The sequence below is a fragment of the Protopterus annectens genome, chromosome 3.part0 (genome assembly GCF_019279795.1).
Source record: "Protopterus annectens isolate FY-2018-M chromosome 3.part0, PAN1.0, whole genome shotgun sequence".
Classification (NCBI taxonomy): Eukaryota; Metazoa; Chordata; order Ceratodontiformes; family Protopteridae; genus Protopterus; species Protopterus annectens.
The window spans coordinates 851,542,553-851,565,810 of record NC_056731.1 but is presented as its reverse complement, the minus strand read 5'-3'; the positions used below and the strand labels follow the sequence as shown (position 1 = coordinate 851,565,810).

At 43.5% G+C, this 23,258-nt stretch overlaps 1 protein-coding gene across 1 annotated transcript in view; it reads right to left on the bottom strand.

Moving 5' to 3' along the window:
• PHLPP1 (PH domain and leucine rich repeat protein phosphatase 1) overlaps window positions 1-23,258 on the bottom strand; it is a 1,852,281-nt gene that overhangs the window by 1,159,993 nt on the left and 669,030 nt on the right. The gene's annotated exons all lie outside the window — the stretch shown is intronic.

Genomic DNA, 23,258 nt, shown 5'->3' with positions numbered 1-23,258 from the left:
GTTAGTGTACTACAGCCTGGAAATATCGGATTGCCAAATACAGCTTTAGGGAGGACAAACTTCTTCCAACGATTTGAGGTAAAAAAAAATGACAAATTGTACAATCTCTGAAATTATATTCTGGTCCTAAATAAAAAAGGCGTTTTGTATGCTTTTGCATCTCTTTCTCTCAGATGACATGAAGTAATAATTTTAATAAGAAAAAAAAAAAAAAACAGGAAAAGTCCCCAAGTGGGTACTTAGCTGTCCTGAACAAACGTAACTAGAAAATACAGTTGTGTAAATAATTTGCCAGAAGTTAGTTCAATTATATCAATATTTCAATACCATGACTTGGGATTTCATGCCATGCAGAAGTCCATGAATGTCAAAAATACCAGTGCAGATAGCAGATGGCTTTGTCATTTGATGCTAGAATATCAGTGGTATAAAGGGTTGTCTGCTGTCAATATGTTGAGGTCTTTCTTTTATGAAGTACAGAAGATTGATGTTAGAGTGGAGCACAACCTGCTCCACTGATCCTACTGACACAGCAAGTGATACCTTGTAGGAGGAAGGAGGTTGTGGGGGTGGGGGGGTGATAGGTAGTGTAAAATCTCAACTCCAGGGGCAGGTGACACTTTGTGTGGGGTGATACACAGGGTAACATCCCAAGCCTAGGTGCAGAAGAAAAGAGGGGTAAGGAGGGAAAGAAAGTTTACTGTTACACTAATTAACTCAAATATCTACAATTATGATAAGTTATCGGCACAACTCTACTCTGTGCATCGCAGTCAGTGTTGTAGTACTAAGTCTTGGGAGGACTTCCAAAGCCATATTATTGGGATGGCTTGACAGTACTATGCATTCGGGACACCAGGCTCTGCACACTGACAGAGGTAAATCCAGCTCTGGCTCTGGATGTAGTGCAAAGGTGGTAGTGCTTGGTGAAGGTGTGCACAGAAGACCAAGAAGCTGCTTTTAGGATGGACTGACTTAGCATCCCTTAAAGAAATGCTGTGTTGGCTGTCTTTACCCTTGTGAAAAGAGCTTTGACTCTGCTGGAATTTGTTTTCTGTGAGGAGACTAAAAAAAGGTGATACAGCTAGTTATACATTCAAAGACATATGTTTCCCAACTGCTTTCCCCTGTACAGCTCCTGCAAATGCCACCAAAAGTTGTTCAAATTTGTTTGGTAATTTAATTCTATGACCGTAGAACTGTTGTTGTCTGTGCAAATCTAGAGAGTGAAGAATTCTCTCCCCTTTGTTCTGGAGATTGTGAAAGAACACAAGATGGTGAATAACCTGAATTAAAGGACATCTAACACCTTCTAATAAAGGATTAGTTCCCAAAATTAATCTGCCCCTGTAAAAAATCAGAAAGGGCTCTCTGCACATAAAGGCTTGCATCTTGGATATATGCTTGGCTGAGGTGAGTGCCAGTAGTAAGGCATTATTCCAAAGTAATCAATTTGAGGGAGGATGAAGCTGCTGGCTCAAATGGTGATAGCTTTAGCTTTTCTAACCCACAATTTAGGTTGCAGGCAGGTGCAGGTCTTCTTGAGGGGCGTACAGTGCAAGACTCCTCTCAAACTGCTTCATGTGAGGATGAACTTAAGCAGGCAGGAAAGTACAGTTTTGTACCTACCATAAATGTAGATGTTCGAGTGCTAATACAGCTGCAGTAATCACAGATGGGTTTGCAGCCGTCTGGCGGTCCCTCGGTCGGCCGAATTCCAAAGTCTTGGTCCGGCATCGGTTGTCGTCGCTTACTCTTCTGACGTCAGGAAGGCCAGAGTATGTAAGACACAGCCGACGCCATGTTCTTCAGTCTTTCTTGCCCCAGATGTCAGGTGCCCCCAAAAGGAAGGCAATACATAAATAAAGCTTATGTACATGTGCAAACAATGCAATGTAATGCAAAAACAGTGTAAGCAAGCAAATAAAACATAGCAGGATAACCCAATCAAGTGGTATGTGGGGAAGGAGGGAGGGAAACATGTACTGCAGCTGTATTAGCACTCGAACATCTACATTTATGGTAGGTACAAAACTGTACTATGTTCATCGTGCATACAGCTGCAGTAATCACAGATGGGTAGAGTCCCATAGCCATGCATAGGGTGGTAGGTACTATGAGGAACTGGGTTGAGCCAGAATGCCCTGCAAAACAGCAGTGGCAAAGCCTGCTCTTGTTCTGGAATACAAGGGCAGTTGGTAGTGTTTTGTGAAGGTATGTACAGAACTCCAAGTGGCTGCCTCCAAAATATCTTTAGTAGGAACACCTCTGAGGAAGGCTGTAGAGGTGGCTGTGGCCCTGGTGGAGTGAGATCTGATACCAGTAGGGACAGATTTCCCATGATAGGAATAACAAAACCGTATGCAGTGGCCAATCCACTTGGAGATGGTCTGTTTTGTAACTGGTTTCCCTTGAGCCCCTACAGCATAGGACACAAAGAGTTGGTCTGATTTCCTGAAGGACTTTGTTCTGTCCAAATAATAACGTAGCTGCCTATGGATGTCTAAAGAGTGTAGCAGCCTTTCCTTTGTTTTGAGGGTTAGGATAAAAGGTAGGTAGGTGTATGGCTTGATTTAAGGCTACCCTGGATACCACTTTTGGCATAAAAGATGGGTTGATACGAAGGGAAACCCTGTCCTGATGGAAGATGTGGAAGGGCTGCACCGTCATGAGGGCCTGTAGTTCAGAAACCCTACGAGCTGAAGTGATGGCCAGAAGGAAACTTGTTTTCCAGGACAAATATTGCAAATCTGTTGTGGCAGCAGGTTCAAAAGGAGGCAATGTTAATTTTTCTAGTATGTAATTAAGGTCCCAGGCTGGTATTGGTTGCTCCCTTGGAGGTCTTATATTCTTAGCCCCTCTGAGGAACTGCCGCAAGAGTGGGTGAGAGAATAAAGGAGGATCCGTGTTGAATTCTGCAGAAATGGCTGAGGCATGTATTTTTATGGAAGAAAATGAAAGTCCACTGTTCAGCAGTTCAGCCAGGTACTGTAAAACCTGAGGCAAGTTCAATTTTCTAGGGTCCTGGCCTCTTTTCTCATTCCAACAGCAAAACCGCTTTCATTTTGCGGAGTAAGCTTTTCTAGTAGATGGTCTTCTGGCCTCCAAAATGACATCCTGCACCTCCTTGGAGAGTAGGGTCTGTTGTGGTATTAAGGAATTTTCCATGCAGCGAGGTTGAGTGTTTTCAGCTGACTGTGAAGAGTTTTGTATCTGTTCTGAGTCAGCAGAAGAGGCATTAGAGGCAGGGACCAGGGAGGAGTATGTGTTAGGCTTCTCAGGAGTGGATACCAGTGTTGCCTTGGCCAATCTGGAGCAATCAGTATCATCCTTGGTTTGTCTGTTCTTGCTTTCAAAAGCACCTTGGGCAGAAGAGGCAGAGGTGGGAATGCATAAACTGTCCATGCTGTCCAACTGAATGAAAGGGCGTCCACTTTCCAGGCCTTTGGATGGAAGTTCCTTGAGCAAAACTTTTTCAATTGATGGTTCCCGTGGGAGGCAAAAAGATCTATGTCTGGCCTTCCCCACGCTTGGATTATCTCTGTAAACACCTGAGGATGTAACTTCCATTCGTGTGGATCTGTCATATTTCTGCTTAGAGTGTCTGCCAGTGTGTTTTCCAGTCCGGGCAAGTACTGTGCTTGAAGCTCGATTTGTCTTTCCAGAGCCAAGTTCCAAAGAGTCATGGCTAGTCTGCACAAGGGATATGAATGTGTTCCTCCTTGTTTGTTTATGTACCGCATTACTGTGGTGTTGTCTGTTCTTATCAGTAATTGTCCTGGATGCAAGAAGTCCTTGAAAGCTGTAACTGCATTTATTACTGCTAGCATTTCTTTTTGATTGATGTGGAGGTGCTTTTCCTTTTGGGACCATCTGCCCTGAATGCACCTGTCCTTCATGTGCGCCCCCCAGGCGTAGTCTGAGGCGTCTGTGGTTATGACTTGTTTTGCTTGAGGCTTGCAGAATGGAAGGCCTGCGTTTACTTGACATGCTTGGGCCCACCATAGGAATTCCTTTTGCAAACATGGAATTATCGGTATAATTGCTTCCAAACTGTGACTGTGTTGAGACCATAGATTTTTTAGGTACCACTGAAGTTTCCTCATATGCAACTTTGCACATGGGATTAGAAGAATGCAAGATGCCATGAATCCCAGAGCCTGCAAGATTTTCCTTGCAGTAAGCCTGGTACTTTTTGCTAGTGTTTTGAAGTACTGAGATAGTTGCCCTTGTTTTTCTGGCGTAAGATATGCCATCTGGGTGTTTGTGTCCAAGCTGGCACCCAGGAAGGTTATTTTCTGAGATGGTGTTAGCCTTGATTTCTCCTTGTTGATGGTATATCCCAGAGAAAGCAGTAATCGTGTCACATATGCCAGATGTTCTAGTAGTATGAGTTTGCTGTCCGCTTGGATCAGGCAGTCGTCCAGATAAGGGTAAATTTGTATCCCTTGAAGTCTGCAGTAGGCAATTACTGATGCCAGGCACTTTGTGAATACTTTGGGCGTAGTAGATAAGCCAAAGGGCAATGCAGAGAATTGATAGTGGATTGAACCTGCAAGAAATCTGAGGTATCTTCTGCAGCTTTGTCTGATTGGGACATGCAGGTATGCCTCCTTGAGGTCCAATGTTACCAGCCAAAACTCCTTGCCCAGCATGGGAAGAAGTTGCTGTAATGTGAGCATCTTGAATTTTGGTACGAGTAGAAATGTGTTTAGGATGGATAAATCCAGAATGGGTCTGCAGTCGGTTCCTTTTCTTGGTACCAGAAAAAGTCTTGAATAAAAACCTTGACCTTGTTGGTGCGTAGGTACCTTTTGTATAGCTCTCATGTTTAGGAGCTTTGAAATTTGCAATTGTGCCTCTGCCCTTGGATTTTGTGGCAGGTTTGGCATGCCTCTCATTTTTGGAAGAGTGTGAAATTGAAATTTGTAGCCTCTGTTTATGATGTCCAGTATCCATTTGTCTGTTGTGACAATATGCCAATTGCTTGCAAATAATGCTAGTTTCCCCCCCAAAGGTGCTGCCAGCTGAGACTTGCTTGGCATGGAAATGAGGGAGTCATTGGGTTTGCTTCCTGTATTGTTGTGCACCGTCTTCACCACCTCTTGGTGCTGGAGATTGCCATTGTCTGCCTCTATATGATCCTTGTGATTGCCCTCTGCCCCTTGTGCGTCTGTATCTACCTCTTTGGGGCTTGTCCGTGGCTGGAAAGGACCAGTTTTCTGAAGGCCAATTCCTGCTAAAACGTGGTGGCTGGACCTGTAATAAAGCTTTGACAGTTTGCATCGATTTGGCTTTTTCTTCCATTTTCCGTAGTATATCCTCAGCATTAGTACCAAATAATACATCCTTTTGTAAAGGAGCATCAAGAAGTTTAGCTTTCACATGATCAGGCAAATTTTGTTCCCTAAGCCAGGCATGTCTGCGAATGACTGATCCTGTAGCAGCCGCTCTACTGGAAGCCTCTAGGGCATCATAACCACATTGTAAGGTGCGTTTACCCACTTGCTCCGCACTATGCATCATATCCTGTACCTCTTTTAAATCTGGTTGTTCAGGTTGAGACATTTTGTTCCTTAATTGTGATAACAGGTACTGTTGATATTTAATCATATGAAACTGACAGTTTAAGGCCCTCATGGCTAGGGTGGCCGAGGTATATACCTTCTTACCCCACCTTTCTAGAGATCTGGATTCCCTTTCTGCAGGAAGTGGATTCTTGGCAGTGGAGGCCTTTAATCCCTTGGGGCCCTGTGAAATGGTTTCAGGGTCAGCATTATGGCCTTTGTATAGGAATTGGTGAGAACTGGGTACTCTGTAATACCTATCAGGTTTTACTGGTGCAGGAGGCAGAGAATCAGGGTTAAGACAAGCCTCCGAATAAACATCATCCAGTACATCCAAAACAGGGGGTATAGCCAGAGGTCTGTGCTGAGGTAACCAAAGAAATTCCCTAAGTCTTTTCTTGGAATCTGAAAAGTCTTGGCCTTCCCAATGGAAGTGTTCCCTCAAGGTGTGCAAGGTTTCCCCAAAAGAAAAATCCTCAGGGGGGGATACAGAAGGAATGGACTGTTCTGCATCAGAATCCTCAAAAGGGGAGTAAGAGTGTTCCTCTGAATCAGAAAGTTCTGATAAAATGGATCCCTGATCAGAAGAGGGAGATTCTTCCTCCACTCTGGGTCTCTTGTCAGGAGGGGGCTGAGAACCTCTGATAAGAGTAATTAGATCCTCAGCCATTTTAAGCATCTGTTTCTTAGGCATGGGTCCAGGAGATGGGCCTTGTGCAGCAGGCCTCGTGGGGTGCCTGGCTGCTTTGGATTTAGTAAAGGCCTTAATTGAAAAAGAAGATGAAGGCCTAAATACACCATGGGTGGAGGTGGACCTGTCCACATTAGTAGGCTCGACATAAACCGGGGCTTCGGTTGTAGTCTGAGAAAGGGCCGAGGACCCAGCGGTCTCGGGTACAGAGGACACCGCCAAAGGAGTGTCGTCGGTAGTCAGGGACTGCAAAGGCATCTCGCTGAGAACCAGACCACGTGGAGCCTGTTTTGGCGTGGTGTCGGCGGGGACCGCAGGCCTCGCGTGTTGGTCCTTTTCCTTGCGTTTTTTGGATAAAACGGTAGTCGGAGTGTCTGACGACATTTTATAGTCAAAAGCTTTACCAAAGTAGTGTTTGGCAAACTCCGCCCACCGCTTGATAGTGCGTTTATTGAAGGTAGCGCAAAAGCGACAACCCGAGACGTCGTGGTCTGGGCCCAAACAAGGTATGCAAAGGGAATGGAAATCCTTATGCGGTATTTGCTTCCCACAAATACAATTATTAACTTTTTCTGACATCGGTCTGAGGCAAGAAAAGTTTCCCCAACGGGGTACTTAGCTTTAATGAAGACTTCGGTTCCAAATATTTTCGTAATTCAGGAGCTGGCCGACCGGCACTTGCGAACTGCTTCTGCTTCGGGCACCGCGCGGCAAAAAAGACTGGAGAACATGGCGTCGGCTGTGTCTTGTATACTCTGGCCTTCCTGACGTCAGAAGAGTAAGCGACGACAACCGACGCCGGACCAAGACTTTGGAATTTGGCCGACCGAGGGACCGCCTGACGGCTGAAAACCCATCTGTGATTACTGCAGCTGTATGCACGATGAACATCATGGATACGCACGTAGATACAACTGAAGCATGCATTTTTTTACACTAGAGTAAGACAGCCCTTTATACCAGGAGGAAAAGGTGCTCTAGTACCAATTCTAGTCTTAATTTGGTGGGTAGGATACCTTTTGGCTTACAAGACAGAAAATCTTTCATTCTGCTGCAAAGGATTTTTTTCATACTAGGTTTTCAAGCCTTTTTCAAAACTGCTAGCACATCCTCAAAAAGTATTCTGAATGGGAAGGACAGCCAATCATCCAAGCTAACAGACTGAGTGCCCTCAGGCTGGGATGGATGACAAAACCCCTTTGCTTGTTAGGAAGTCCATGGAGTGAAACAGTGTAGTGTTTCTCTCTTCATTGAGGGCCAGGAGAAAGGAAAACCATCTGTCACTTTAAAGGACAAGGTTGATTGTTTTCCAGGCCCCTCACTGTGGGACCTTAAGCACAACGTGCTAAACTGTTTGCTGAGGAAATAAAAAGCTCCATTTCTGGCAAACCCCATATGTATGTCATGTACAAAATACTTCTTTTCAGAATCTGTTAGTTGGGGTTTTAGGAGGGCTCTGCCCAGACTGTCTGCCAACAAGTTGTCCTGACTCAGGATATATGATGTTATAGGAGCCAGACATTTGTTGAGACTTGCCACAGAGTTCCAGTCCTAACCAGCAGAAGAAATCGTTGCCATTCCTGCGCCCACTTATTGATATACCCACATCACAGTTGTATTGTCTGTTAGTATCTTTATTGCTTCTGGTACAAATGATTCTTTAAATTCTTTCAAGGCCAGAATTACTATCATTTCATTTATGTTAATGGGTTGCCAGGTGCCTGTCCATGTCCCTTGGACTATGAATTTTCCTTGCACCCTACAAGCCATGTTCAAGCTGTCTGTGGTTAGAGTCTGGCCCATCTCTGGGAGTTGGAAACAGGATCCTTGGTTTGCCTCCTTCCACCACAGAATCTCTTTTCAGGCATGGTAGGAGAGTTATTGCAGGTATTGGGGCCAGCAGCCCTTTGGGAACCACTACAGTTTCCTTGTGTAATTTTGCCAGTGGAACCATCAGGATTACTAGTGTATTCCAGTAATCAGAAATTTCCTTGCTGTTAAGGTCAGCTGTAGGAGATATTCTGAGAAGGGCAACTTTGTCCTTTGGCAAAAATTCCTTCTGTTGGACAGAATCTAGGTCTGTCCCCAAGAGAGTAAATCTGGTGTTGGGTGTCGGCTATGACTTCTGCACATTTAGGGTCAGGTAGCCATCCATTTTGATTTGCATGGCTGATTCTGATTCAAGCAATCATCTAGACATGGCAGATGTAGACCCCCCCCCCCCCTTGATTCTGCAAAATGCAATAACTGGTGCCAGATATTTGGCAAATACTTGAGTACAGAAGACCAGCCAAATGTTACCACACAAAATTGTTAGTAGGATCACCCCTTGCCCGAAAATGTTGGACTTCGTGTTCTGAAGAACAGAAACTTTAAGGCAGGTGCCCTTTAGATCCACAGTCACCCCATCCAAGTCCATGGGAAGATGAAAAGCAGCAGTTTTTGTAGTGTTAACATTTTGAATTTTGGTAGTAACAAAAACTTGAGTCTTGAAAAGTCCAGTCTGGGTCCCCAGGCCCCTTTTTTTCTTGAAACTGAGAGGCGTGAGCAGAACATTTTGTTTGACTCTTCTAGAGGAATTAGTTGAATGGAACTCTGGTATAAAACTGCCTCTATGAGGGGTGGAATCAAATATCATTGTTGTTTTGGGGGGGAAGCCTACAGGGTGAGGATTTCCAAAACTGTAAGGAGTAAACTTTCCTTATGATCTATAGTACAAATATGTTCAGAGTAATCTATTCCCACTAACTGTAGAAGGAGACGTCTTCCTCCCAGATAAGCAGGTAGGGAAGTTTAGAATTTGGGTGAGATTCTGAACACAGTTATTCTGCTCTCTACCAGGATCTGGGTTCATAATCCCCCCAACCTCCAGCCTACAGCACTGGTCAGTTTGACACAATGATACCCAAGCCTTTCCTCCTGAGGGTTTTTTTTTTTTTTTTTTAATATTGCTTTTGGAGAAAAGACCAGGGTAGTTTCCATTATGTCTGGATATAAGGGAAAGAGAGAATTCCTTTACTGACTTCACTTGTTTCCCCCTTTTGGTCCAATCTCTCCAACACCTTCTCAGCTGTGAGCCCAAAGAGAAAAGTACAGTTTTGTACCTACCATAAATGTAGATGTTAGAGTGCTAATACAGCTGCAGTAATCACAGATGGGTTTTCAGCCGTCAGGCGGTCCCTCGGTCGGCCGAATTCCAAAGTCTTGGTCCGGCGTTGGTTGTTGTCGCTTACTCTTCTGACGTCAGGAAGGCCAGAGTATACAAGACACAGCCGACGCCATGTTCTTTCTTGCCCCAGATGTCAGGTGCCCCCAAAGGGAAGGCAATACATAAATAAAGCTTATCTGTATATGCAAGCAATGCCAGGTAAAGCAAAAACAGTGCAAGCAAGCAAATAAAACATAGCAGGATAACCCAGTCAAATGGTATGAAGAGGTTGTTAGGCCCTATGCCTTTACCAAGTGGGGAAGGAGGGAGGGAAACCTGTACTGCAGCTGTATTAGCACTCTAACATCTACATTTATGGTAGGTACAAAACTGTACTATGTTCATCGTGCATACAGCTGCAGTAATCACAGATGGGTAGAGTCCCAAAGCTATGCATAGGGTTGTAGGAACTATGAGGAACTGGGTTGAGCCAGAATGCCCTGCAAAACTGCAGTGGCAAAGCCTGCTCTTGTTCTGGAATATAAGGGCAGATGGTAGTGTTTTGTGAAGGTATGTACAGAACTCCAAGTGGCTGCCTCCAAGATATCCTTAGTAGGCACACCTCTGAGGAAGGCTGTAGAGGTGGCTGTGGCCCTGGTGGAGTGAGATCTGATACCAGTAGGGACAGGTTTCCCATGATAGGAGTAACAAAAACGTATGCAGTGGCCAATCCACTTGGAAATGGTCTGTTTGGTAACAGGTTTCCCTGGAGCCCCTACGGCATTGGACACAAAAAGTTGGTCTGATTTCCTGAAGGACTTTGTTCTGTCCAAATAGTAACGTAGCTGCCTATGGATGTCTAAAGAGTGAAGCAGCCTTTCCCCTTTGTTTTGAGGGTTAGGGTAAAAAGTAGGGAGGTGTATGGCTTGGTTTAAGGCTACCCTAGATACCACTTTAGGCATAAAGGATGGGTTGGTACGAAGGGAAACCCTGTCCTGATGGAAGATGAGGAAGGCTGCACCGCCATGAGGGCCTGTAGTTCAGAAACCCTACGAGCTGAAGTGATGGCCAGAAGGAAAGCTGTTTTCCAGGACAAATATTGTAGATCTGTTGAAGCAGCAGGTTCAAAGGGAGGCAATGTTAATTTTTCTAGTATGTAATTAAGGTCCCAGGCTGGTATTGGTTGTTTCCTTGGAGGTCTTATATTCTTAGCCCCTCTGAGGAACTGCCGTAAGAGTGGGTGTGAGAATAAAGGAGGATCCATGTTGAATTCTGCAGAAATGGCTGAGGCGTGTATTTTGATTGAAGAAAATGAAAGTCCACTGCTCAGTAGTTCAGCTAGGTACTGTAAAACCTGAGGCAAGTTCAATTTTCTAGAGTCCTGCCCTCTTTTCTCATTCCAGCAGCAAAACCGCTACCATTTTGCGGAGTAAGCTTTTCTAGTAGATGGTCTTCTGGCCTCCAAAATGACATCCTGCACCTCCTTGGAGAGTAGAGTTTGATGTGGTGTTAAGGAATTTTCCATGCAGCGAGGTTGAGTGTTTTCAGCTGGCTGTGAAGGGTTTTGTAGTTGTTCTGTGTCAGCAGAAGAGGTATTAGAGGCAGGGACCAGGGAGGAGTATGTGTTAGGCTGCTCAGGAGTGGATACCAGTGTTGCCTTGGCCAGTTTGGAGCAATCAGAATCATCCTCGGTTTGTCTGTTCTTGCTTTCAACAGTACCTTGGGCAGAAGAGGCAGAGGTGGGAATGCATAAACTGTCCATGTTGTCCAACTGAATGAAAGGGCGTCCACTTTCCAGGCATTTGGATGGAAGGTCCTTGAACAAAACCTTTTCAATTGATGGTTTCTGTGGGAGGCAAAAAGATCTATATCTGGCCTCCCCCACGCTTGGACTATCTCCGTAAACACCTGTGGATGTAGCTTCCATTCATGTGGATCTGTCATATTTCTGCACAGAGTGTCTGCCAGTGTGTTTTCCATCCATGGCAAGTACTGTGCTTGAAGTTCGATTTGTCTTTCCAGAGCCAAGTTCCAAAGAGTCATGGCTAGTCTGCACAAGGGGTATGAGTGAGTTCCTCCTTGTTTGTTTATGTACCACATTACTGTGGTGTTGTCTGTTCTTATGAGCAATTGTCCTGGATGCAGGAAGTCCTTGAAAGCTGTAATTGCATTTATTACTGCCAGCATTTCTTTTTGATTGATGTGAAGGTGCTTTTCCTTTTGGGACCATCTGCCCTGAATGCACCTGTCCTTCATGTGCGCCCCCCAGGCGTAATCTGAGGCGTCTGTGGTTATGACTTGTTTTGCTTGAGGCTTGCAGAATGGGAGGCCTGTGTTGACTTGACATGCTTGTGCCCACCATAGGAATTCCTTTTGTAGACAGGGAATTATTGGGATAATTGCTTCCAAGCTATGACTGTGTTGAGACCATAGATTTTTTTAGGTACCATTGAAGTTTCCTCATGTGCAGCTTTGCACACGGGATTAGAAGAATGCAAGATGCCATGAATCCCAGAGCCTGCAGGATTTTCCTTGCAGTAAGCCTGGTACTTTTTGCTAGTATTTTGAAGTACTGAGATAATTGCCCTTGTTTTTCTGGCGTAAGGTAAGCCATCTGGGTGTTTGTGTCCACGCTGGCACCCAGGAAGGTTATTTTCTGAGAAGGTGTTAGCTTTGATTTCTCCTTGTTGATGGTGTATCCCAGAGAAAACAGTAACTGTGTCACATATGCCAGATGTTCCAGTAGTATATGTTTGCTGTCCGCTTGGATCAGGCAGTCGTCCAGATAAGGGTAAATTTGTATCCCTTGAAGTCTGCAATAGGCAATCACTGATGCCAGGCACTTGGTGAATACTCTGGGCGCAGTAGATAAGCCAAAGGGCAATGCAGAGAATAGATAGTGGATTGAACCTGCAAGAAATCTGATGTATCTTCTGCAGCTTTGTCTGATTGGGACATGCAGGTATGCCTCCTTGAGGTCCAATGTTACCAGCCAAAACTCCTTGCCCAGCATGGGAAGAAGTTGCTATAATGTGAGCATCTTGAATTTTGGTACGAGTAGAAATGTGTTTAGGATGGATAAGTCCAGAATGGGTCTCCAGTCGGTTCCTTTTCTTGGTACCAGGAAAAGTCTTGAATAAAAACCTTGACCTTGTTGGTGCGTAGGTACCTTTTGTATAGCCCTCAGAGCTTTGAAATTTGCAGTTGTGCCTCTACCCTTTGATTTTGTGGTAGGTTTGGCATGCCTCTCATTTTTGGAAGAGTGTGAAATTGAAATTTGTAGCCTCTGTTTATAATGTCCAGTATCCATTTGTCTGTTGTGACAATATGCCAATTGCTTGCAAATAATGCTAGTTTCCCTCCCAAAGGTGCTGCCAGTTGAAACTTGCTTGGCATGGAAATGAGGGAGTCATTGAGTTTGCTTCCTGTATTGTTGTGCACTGTCTTCACCACTTCTTGGTGCTGGAGATTGCCATTGTCTGCCTCTATATGAACCTTGTGATTGCCCTCTGCCCCTTCCGCGTCTGTATCTGCCTCTTTGGGGCTTGTCAGTGGCTGGAAAGGACCAGTTTTTTGATGGCCAATTCCTGCTAAATCGTGGTGGCTGGACCTGTAAGAAAGCTTTAACAGTTTGCATAGATTTGGCTTTCTCTTGCATTTTTCGTAGTATATCCTCAGCATCAGTACCAAAAAGAACATCCTTTTGTAAAGGTGCATCAAGAAGTTTTGCTTTCACATGATCAGGCAGATTTTGTTCCCTAAGCCAGGCATGTCTGCGAATGACTGATCCTGTAGCAGCCGCTCTACTGGAGACCTCTAGGGCATCATAACCACATTGTAAAGTGTGTTTACCCACTTGTTCTGCACTATGCATCATATCCTGTAACTCTTTTAAATCTGGTTGTTCAGGTTGAGACATTTTGTTTTTTAATTGTGATAACAGGAACTGTTGATATTTAATCATATGAAACTGGCAGTTTAAGGCCCTCATGGCTAGGGTGGCCGAGGTATAAACCTGCTTACCCCCACCTTTCTACAGATCTAGATTCCCTTTCTGCAGGTAGTGGATTCTTGGCAGTGGAGGCCTTTATTCCCTTAGGGCCTTGCGAAATGGTTTCAGGGTCAGCATTATGGCCTTTGTAGAGAAATTGGTGAGAACTGGGTACTCTGTAATATCTATCAGGCTTAACTGGTGCAGGAGGCAGTGAATCAGGATTAAAACAAGCCTCCGAATAGACATCATGCAGTACCTCCAAAACAGAGGGAATAGCCAGAGGTCTGTGCTGAGGTAACCAAAGAAATTCCCTAAGCCTTTTCTTGGAGTCTGAAAAGTCTTGGCCTTCCCAATGGAAGTGTTCCCTCAAGGTGTGCAAGGTTTCCCCAAAAGAAAAATCCTCAGGGGGGGATACAGAAGGAATAGACTGCTCTGCATCCGAATCCTCAAAAGGGGAATAAGAGTGTTCCTCAGCATCAGAATGCTCTGATAAAATGGATCCCTGATCAGAAGAGGGGGATTCTTCCTCCACTCTGGGTCTCTTGTCAGGAGGGGGCTGAGAACCTCTGATAAGAGTTATTAGATCCTCAGCCATTTTAAGCATCTGTTTCTTAGGCATGGGTTCAGGAGATGGGCCTTGTGCAGCAGGCCTAGTGAGGTGCCTGGCTGCTTTGGATTTAGTAAAGGCCTTAATAGAAAAAGAGGATGAAGGCCTAAATACACCATGGATGGATGTAGATCTGTCCACATTAGTAGGCTCGACATAAGCTGGGGCTTCGGTTGTAGTCTGGGAAAGGGCCGATGACCCAGCGGTCTCAGGTACAGAAGACACCGCCGAAGGTGTGTCGTTGGTAGTCAGGGACTGCAATGGCGTCTCACTGAGAACCGGACCACGTGGAGCCTGTTTCGGCGTGGTGTCGGAGGAGACCGCGGGCCTCACATGTCGGTCCTTTTCCTTGCGGTTTTTTTGGATAAAACGGTAGTCGGAGTGTCCGACGACATTTTATAGTCAAAAGCTTTACCAAAAAAGTGTTGGGCGAACTCCGCCCGACGCTTGATAGTGCTTTTATTGAAGGTAGCGCAAAAGCGACAGCCCGAGACGTCGTGGTCTAGGCCCAAACAAGGTATGCAAAGGGAATGGAAATCCTTATGCGGTATTTGCTTCCCACAAGAAATACAATTATTAACTTTTTCTGACATCGGTCTGAGGCAAGAAAAGATTCCCCAACGGGGTACTTAGCTTTAATGAAGACTTCGGTTCCAAATATTTTAGTAAATTCAGGAGCTGGCCGACCGGCACTTGCGAACTGCTTCTGCTTCGGGCACCGCGCGGCAAAAAAGACTGAAGAACATGGCGTCGGCTGTGTCTTATATACTCTGGCCTTCCTGACGTCAGAAGAGTAAGCGACAACAACCGACGCCGGACCAAGACTTTGGAATTCGGCCGACCGAGGGACCGCCTGACGGCTGAAAACCCATCTGTGATTACTGCAGCTGTATGCACGATGAACATCTCCTTATCTAGTGGAGCATTAAGGAACTCTGCTTAGACATTTGAGCACACAGAAGTTACAGTACAGAGCTGTCATGGCCAGGGTGGGAAAAGTGCAAGTCTAAGTCTACTATCTCTGTCATTTGGCAAAGAATCCTTGGAAGTAGGCCCGGAAGTGGACTCCAGAGACACCACAGCTGGGTCCATTGCTGAGTCTTGCAGAAGTGTTTGTGGCATGCTACAGAAGTGATTGGGCTTCCTGGAGCAGGAGGGAGGGAATCAGACTGCAGTGATATGTCAAACACCTAATGCAAGACTTTGTGAACTGGAAATACAGCTAGGAGTACAGGAGCAAGCGATCTCAGATGCTTTCCATAACTGGCTTGAATCGGTGAAAAAATTATCCAGACTCCCAAGTAAATGATTCCTTCATTCTCCACGGGTTTCCCTAAAGGGGATCTAGTTTACAGCATCGGCATTTCAGATAATCAAACTTCATATGGTCGGGACCACATGACTGACATTCTGAAATGTTGACAAATAAACAAAAACTGTATTTTGCAAGGGGGAGAGGGTAAATCTCCCATTCACTATTACACCTCCTGCTAATTATATATACCAACTTTGAAATCACACTACAGCAGGGAAAAGGGCAAATTCCCCGATCTGCTCTGTTACCACAAGCAGTTCAATATTTCAGAACACTGACTATATGGTCAAGACTATATGAAGTTCAATATTCTGAAACGATCAGTTGAAGGGGACCCCATTAAAGAGAATTCCTCAACAGGTGATGCAGAGGACAAGGTATCCTTCTAAGATGGAACCTACAAATTGCTGTGAGGGGAGGTGCTCTGCATAGGCAAGTTCATCCTTATCTACGGACTCTGATGAATCAATATATCCCTGGCAGGAGATAGTCCTTTCTTTTTGCAAAGGAGGTTCCTGACATAAGTCCCTTTTCTAGGGTAGGTTGCCTAGACTTCATGAAATCCATAAAGTCTTGCACCAGCCTGACTAGATCCTGTGGAGACCCTGGGCAGAGGTGGCAGGGGATCCAGACATGGTTGGATGGGGCAAACCTACCTGCTGCTTAGATTTGGGCATTTTGGTGTTGGGACAGGTAGCTGAAACCTTGATATAGACCCACGGCATTTCCTACTGAAAAATAAAGGGAATGCCATCCTCATCTCCAGTCAACAGAACTGTGGAACTGGAAGCCGTGGCCAGCAGACTTTGGACACTGCCAACATCGCCCTGTGAGTACTTGGACTGGAACTCAGTCACAGCAGACTCCTGAGGGCATGTGCCACATGACTCGGACCTAACAGGTGTATGGACCAGGAGGCTGTTAATGTGTCGCACTTGTGATATAGATTTAAGCCAGGGTGGTGGCCTGGAAACCAGTGACACCATGAGGTATGAAGGCAGATTATACCTGACTCAAGTGCTGACTGACAGGTTCAGCCCTACACTTAATGGTTCTGTTGTTAAACCCAACACAAATGGGGCAATTTGGCATACTGTGCTCGGACCTTAAACAAAAGGAATTATAAAAATGGAAGACTGTGAGGTATCCATTTCCCAACAGAGAGATAATTACTGACCTTTTCTTAACATTAAACAGCAAAATACAACTAGGGATAAAAGACAGTCGTCAATGGAGTACTCAGTCGAATCTTCTGATTTCAAGCCAATAGACAGAATAAACTGTCTCACACACACACAGTCTTACACCTCAAGAAAGAAATGGAGATGGAACCATCTGGCAACACTTTATACCACTGATATCCCTACATCAGATGAGAAGGGCATCTGCAAACTGGGGGACAGTGCAAGACTCTGGTATTCGAGATGGCCACGGGCTTTTACATGACAGGAAGTCATAAGATTTGGTAGTGCAACACTGAATATGATGGACATCTGTTTATATGGCTGACTGTAATTCTGATGTTTTGCTTCACGGACTGGTAGCAAGAAATTTCTAAAGATTTTCTCACCCATATGTCCTTTCACTACAAGCACGGTCTTCTGCACAGGTCACAGTTCACATATAGGACACCAGATGAAGGTGCCATGCCTTTTGCAGACTGATGGAAAGTATGATATCCTTAGGAGGATAGGTCCCATTAGTTATTACCAGTGCAACAGTGACTGAATGATGATCAGCACTTCTCTTGCAGGGGTCAGCTGTGACTTGCAGAGGATGAGAGAGACAGACGGCTCAAACATCTGGACCTAGATCAGGGTAAACTGCAAGGCCTTCTAAAACACTTATATGACGTCTGCCTGAAAGAAGCAATTATCCAGGTATTGCATGCCCTTGGCCCAGCAAAAGGCTATTACTGTACCCAGGCACTTGGCAAAAACCTTGGGTGCAAAAATAAAACATAAAGTTAAGACAAGGGAGCTGAACTGAAAGTGAGTTTCCCCTGCTATGACTCTTAGATGCTTTCTCTGTATGCTTGCAATGGGAATGTAAAGGCAAGCATCTGCAGATCCAAACTTGACCATGAAAGCTAGCAGAAAGAGGCAGCATGTCAAAGTAGAAGCATTTTGAATTCAGGCACCATCAGGAATCTCATTTAGCTTTAAAATGTCCAGGATAAGCCTCCAAGTCTTTTATTTACTTGGTACTAAACGGAGTCTTCAGTAGAACCCATTATTTTTGTCCTTTTGGTAGCTTTTCTATGGCTCCTTAGTTTAAAATGATCCACTAACAGAAATGGAGCCATGAGAATTTGTCCCTAGGGGACAAAAGGAAACTATAAAAATCTGTTACTGAATTGTACTCTAACTTTGCCTCTGAACATTGAGGACTGATTAGTTCTGGGATATTTTCTCCCATTATTCAATAAATGGATCCAGCTAGCCCAATACATTAAGGAGAGTGAGGATGGGAGTTGGATTCAGAATCAGGCGAGATGTAATTGCATTTTCAGGAGACTGACAGCTTGACTGAATCCCAGCTGTTCATGGCTCTGAAGGCCCCTAGGCTTATCCATTTGCTACGCTCTTTCTTTTATGAGGCTTACCTCTGTCTTGTCTGAAACAGAGGCCAGCATTTAAAGTTGTTTCAGTTGTATTTCAGAGCTTGAGAATGAAAAACTGTTTGACTTTCTGCACAGTCTTCCTTTTTTCTCCTCCAAACTCTTAAAAACTTGTCATTAAAGGATGCCAACTTCACATGGTCTAACAGAGTCTGTGTCTTCATTCAGGCACATCTACAAATCACTAACCCTATCACTGCTGCCCTGAACAATGCACCTAGTGCATTACAGACAAAATGTTTGGAGTGCTGGGCTTCGTGGATAGAGACTGTGCAAAAGTTAAGCACTGCATGTTTTCAAGGTCTTTGCCTTGACCTCTTCTGCCTTAGACTTCCACTTGTTAAAGAGAGACTCCTAAACATCAGCATAATAGTCTGGCAAGTTCAAAGCCCTAAATTCCAAGGTAACAGGTGTGTATGTCTTCTTCTGAAAGTAGTTAGGAGTCCTGTCACTCTCACTGAAAACAGAGTTCCTGGACAGAACTGATGAAAGTTCCTTACTGGAATACAGAGGGTTCTTGTATTTGAACTTTTGGAGAACTCTGGACCTTATAAAAATGGTCAGTGTTCCTAGGACTGGGGGAGCATTCTCTCTCTCGCATACCACCAATACACTGATAAATGCATCTTCATGGCTTATAAGCCTGGAAGAACAGCAACAGGCTTAAGCTCAGGCTGGCCCATGAAAGTCTTGTGCCTCAGCAGGCCTGTGCATACTCCTCTACGTCACAAAGAAAGGCTTCCTTCATCCTGAGAAGAATGACTCCAAAACAGACCTCCTCTGGTTGAGAAATGGATAGGGCATCCTGGTATCAAATTCCACAAAAGAGGGGAGAGTTGCTTAGCCCACCTGCCTCAAATGTTGGGGTATCAGAATCCTCCATCAGGGTAGATTCTATCATCTTCTTGGAAGTAATCTCTCACACTTCAGGAACTTCCAATGATGACTATTTGGACTTCAAAAAGCTCATGAAATTCTTGGCCAACTGGAAACAATCTCTGGATGATGTCTGCATTGTGGGTTGGTCAAGGAATTGCTCGGTCTAGGCTGGGACAGTCTACCAGTTACTAGCTTATGCTTAAACACTTCATCACTCTGATGCATGGGGATACCTCTCAAGATTCCTTGGGTCATGGGCAAGCACCCAACACCTAAATTTGGTCTTCAAATATCAATCTCCTCTTGCACATGCAAAGAAGGAAGACCATCCTCCCCTTCACTGAGGACTACTTTGGTATTGGCTGCAGGAATTCTCAGAGGCGTTTTCAGCCCATGAGGACATGCTTAAAGGTAATAAAATTTCAGCCTCCAAAGTGGTCACATCAGAGGCCTTGTCCAAAAACCAGTCGGAGGGAAGTGGTGTGTGTGTGTGTGTGTGTGTGTTTGTGACAGAGAGAAATGCACCTCAATGTCCCTAGACTTGGGAAAATCCTTGGACTCAGCACTGTCAGTCTCCCTTATCTTCCTCTTGTGACACTTCATGTTTCAAGAGGTGGCTCTTAGAGGCTTTGGCCAATAGCATCACATAATGGGACCAGGCTTGCATATTCTTTTGACCTAGGTATTCTTAGAAGCATTTAGCACACAGACGAACTTGTCCTTGAGTTTCAGAGTCCAGATCATGCACTGACCCTTAGGCATCTTTAGGCACACATGAACATATTTGTGCAGAATTAATGTTCCACACTATAAACATCTGTCAACCTTTTTTGTTTCTTTACCTGAAAGACTTGGTCTCACTATCAGTTATCTAGCAAGATAGAAAAATGAAGATAAGCATAAAGTTCCCTGGGGTGGGGGGGTTTATCTGCAACTCTTGAAGCAATATTCATGAAATACTGCAACAAAGATCTGAAAACAGAATCTGCTGGTGGCCCTCTTATACCATTGGTATCCTGACATCTGAGTGGGAGGGAGCTGGCCAAGAGCGGGAAAAGAAGAGCCCTGGAAGATAATCTGACCATCAGTTTCCTACTGGAATAAATCCTAGATGCGATGACTTCACCAGTAAAAATTACACTGACTATACAAAAATATTCAAGGTCAACCCACAATGTACATAAAAAGGCAGAAGAAGAAAAAAAAAAATATATATATATATATATATATATATATATATATATATATATTACACATAAATAAAAGGGATCAGACCTGTAAGGCAGTGCAATAGAAAGAAAAACAACTTCAGATTTTAAGAATGAATGTATGCTTTGCTGAAGGCAAGTAAATACATTCAAAGATATTCAAACATACCACACACACAGACAAGTTTGAACTGAAGTAGAGAGGAAGGATAAAGACGGTAACCTAAATGACAGCCACTAAGAAAATACATTATCTCAATGCTCTGTACATTGTTCTCCCTTCAACCAGTTACTAATGTTTTATTTTGTCTAACCCAAAAAGATCGGAGGAGGATAGACATCACTGCTGTGACTTTTGTTATTTTGTTAGCCCTCTTAGTCCCACAATACAATGAGTCTCCTGCAGAAAAAAATATAATGCCCTAGCTTTTCATGTAGGTGTTTCTTGCACTTTATTAGAATGACAAGACTCAAAATTATTTCTTACTATAAGATTCTCTGTAAAAGGCCAGCAACAATTTTCCATTGACATACACTGGTTTGTGTTGTCAGTTTTTGAGGCAGTGTACTAATCCCTTCATCTTCAGCTACAAAGTGGTGCTTAAATTACACTTTATGAAAAACAAGGACTCAGTTTGCATGCAGTCTTCCTCACTCAGTGTTGCTCTGTTAGTGACATCAGGTGCCTCGTCACTTAAACGTCACCTTCATTCACAAAAAACAAAAATGCCCAAGATTCCATCTGCTTCATAGGCCACATGGCAGAGGAAGAAGACTGTTATAAAGGACACTATACAGTAACAGATATGAATCTTCAGAGAAAAGAGAGGTTTAAGAAGCCACTGGGAGGGAACTAAAAATGTTGTTCTTAATGCAACATTTCCCTTTCAAACAAATGTCAATTGTGAAGAGCAATGCAATACATACCTCTCAACTGTCCAGACTTGTATGTATGCATGTGTACATATATACATGTGTACACCACACAGTGTGTCAGGCAGATATTACACAGACCCAGAAGCATACCTCTCAACTTCTCAGAGCAAGAAGTGTGGACAGAACCAAAAATAATGGAGGGAAGAAGGCCCAAAAATAGATCTTAATTTTAAATACTGCTCTTATAAACTTCAAAAGTTGTTAAAGAATATAAGGTGCAGGCTAACATGCATTTTCTTAAGCACATGAAGTAGCTCAAATGTCTGTCATTATTTAGTGACTTAAATTTTAATGCTTTGCCAGAAAACCAAAAATTTTATGAGAAACTGAGTAAAAATATAAGGTAAAACTTTGTACATTCTGAGAAAATTTGGACAATTGAAAGGTATGCCAAGAAGTAAAGCTCTGAGAGAATTTAAATATCTGATATAAACAACGCATGTGAAGGTTTACCACAACTTACTTCCCTTTAAAGGCTTTACTTTGTTTTTGCAGTCTTAAAACCGAAGTAGGTCATGGTACAGACAGGCTTTAATATAAGGCAGTAGCAAGTTCAAAGATACTGCTACAGTATGGAAGCAAACATATAAAGTAAACCTCTGGTTTATATTAAACACTGCATTTCAGATCAGACAGAAGACAGATTTCCAACAGCATAGGGACCACTGCAAATACTGGAAAAAAAAAACTGTAGACAATTCCAGGCAATCTATTAGTCAGAAGCAGTTGCTCTTGGTTTAATGCCTGCATGGCAGTTCTGTCAAGAAATCTCTCTGAGCAGGACATCTGTGCAGTTGCAGGCCTTCAAGGGGGTTACAAGTTTTTTCTGCCAACATGCAAAATATGCAGATTATTATTCAACCAAACATTATACTTTACTAACAGTGTCTTAGAAGAAATCTAACCTACAGTTCATTGTCTTAGACTCCAGAGTATTAATTCAACCATCTATTGGTTACGAAGCATGGTTAAATTAAAAATCACATCAACAGATGTGCCTTGTGTGCAGTGCAATTACAAAGAGAGATTAAAGTAGCTGTCAATCTGTTCTGCTTATTTGCACAAATCTTCATTTCAGGAGATTGTACTTTATAAAACCTTTATGAAAGTGTTCGATCGGAGTTTGCTCTAAAGGCATTTAGGACATAAAGCAAGAGCAAAACAGAACAAATGTCTGCAGAAAATTAACATTCTATTAAAAGTTTAAAACAAGCCCAAACAAAGTTGTGGAAAACAGCAAAAAAATCTAAAAAGTAATACTGCCTCAGAAAAGGCTGCTTCTAACAATGCATGTTTCAAATTTAAGGTCAATAATTTAAGGTCAATAAGAGAAATGATGAACAATTCAAAACAAAACAAAGATGCAATGATATGAAATGATAATCAACAAGCACTCTATTATATGCTTTGCTGGTCACCCAAACCCAAGCGCCAATTCTTGTGGGAAAAGACTAATCAACATCCAGAGTTTAGGCTGAACAAAACATAAAAGAGTAGACAGCAGACTTTCTTTTGAGCAGACATCCAGAAATCATGGCTTCTGCTCTTGCAAAATGTTCAACTGCCATGCTGACAGTGCTGAAGAAAAGTGAAATGGACATGTACATATAAACTTAGTTCCAAGTCAGTAAATGTGCTCAGTTTTGCAAGAAATTCTGTTAAGAAAAAGCATATGGTTATGGTGTTATTGACTCTGATGGTTTATCAACATACAAAAATTCATGCAAAGGTCTGGAAATAACAAAAAGCAACAATTCATCAAGGACCTGGACTTTGATGAATTGTTGCTTTTTGATATTATTTCCAGACCTTTGTATGAATTTTTGAATGTTGATAAACCAGTCACGTCAAAGATTATTGGCATACCCAAAATCCATTCTAACAAGTTAGACCCACCCCTCCGCCCAATTCTGGCATCCAGAGGGTCCATTACCGAACCCTTGGCAAAGTATATTGACACTAAACTGAAACTTTTGTTTAAGTCCAGCACACACATACTTAAGGATTCATGGGATCTGTTAAACAAATTACAGATGGTTATTGTTCCCCAAGAGGCACTATTAGTTGCATGTGATGTACAGACTTTATACACTGTTATACCACAGGAACTGGGACTTGAATGGTTTAAGAACGTTTTATTATCCCATAGTGAACTCAGTACAGCTGACCAAGAAATGTTGGTTTCTTTTATGGATTTGGTGTTGAATAATAACTTTTTATACTTCGAAGGAGAATATTATAGACAATGCAAGGGGCTGGTCAAGGGTGCTTCATGTGATCCCCCTCTTTGTCA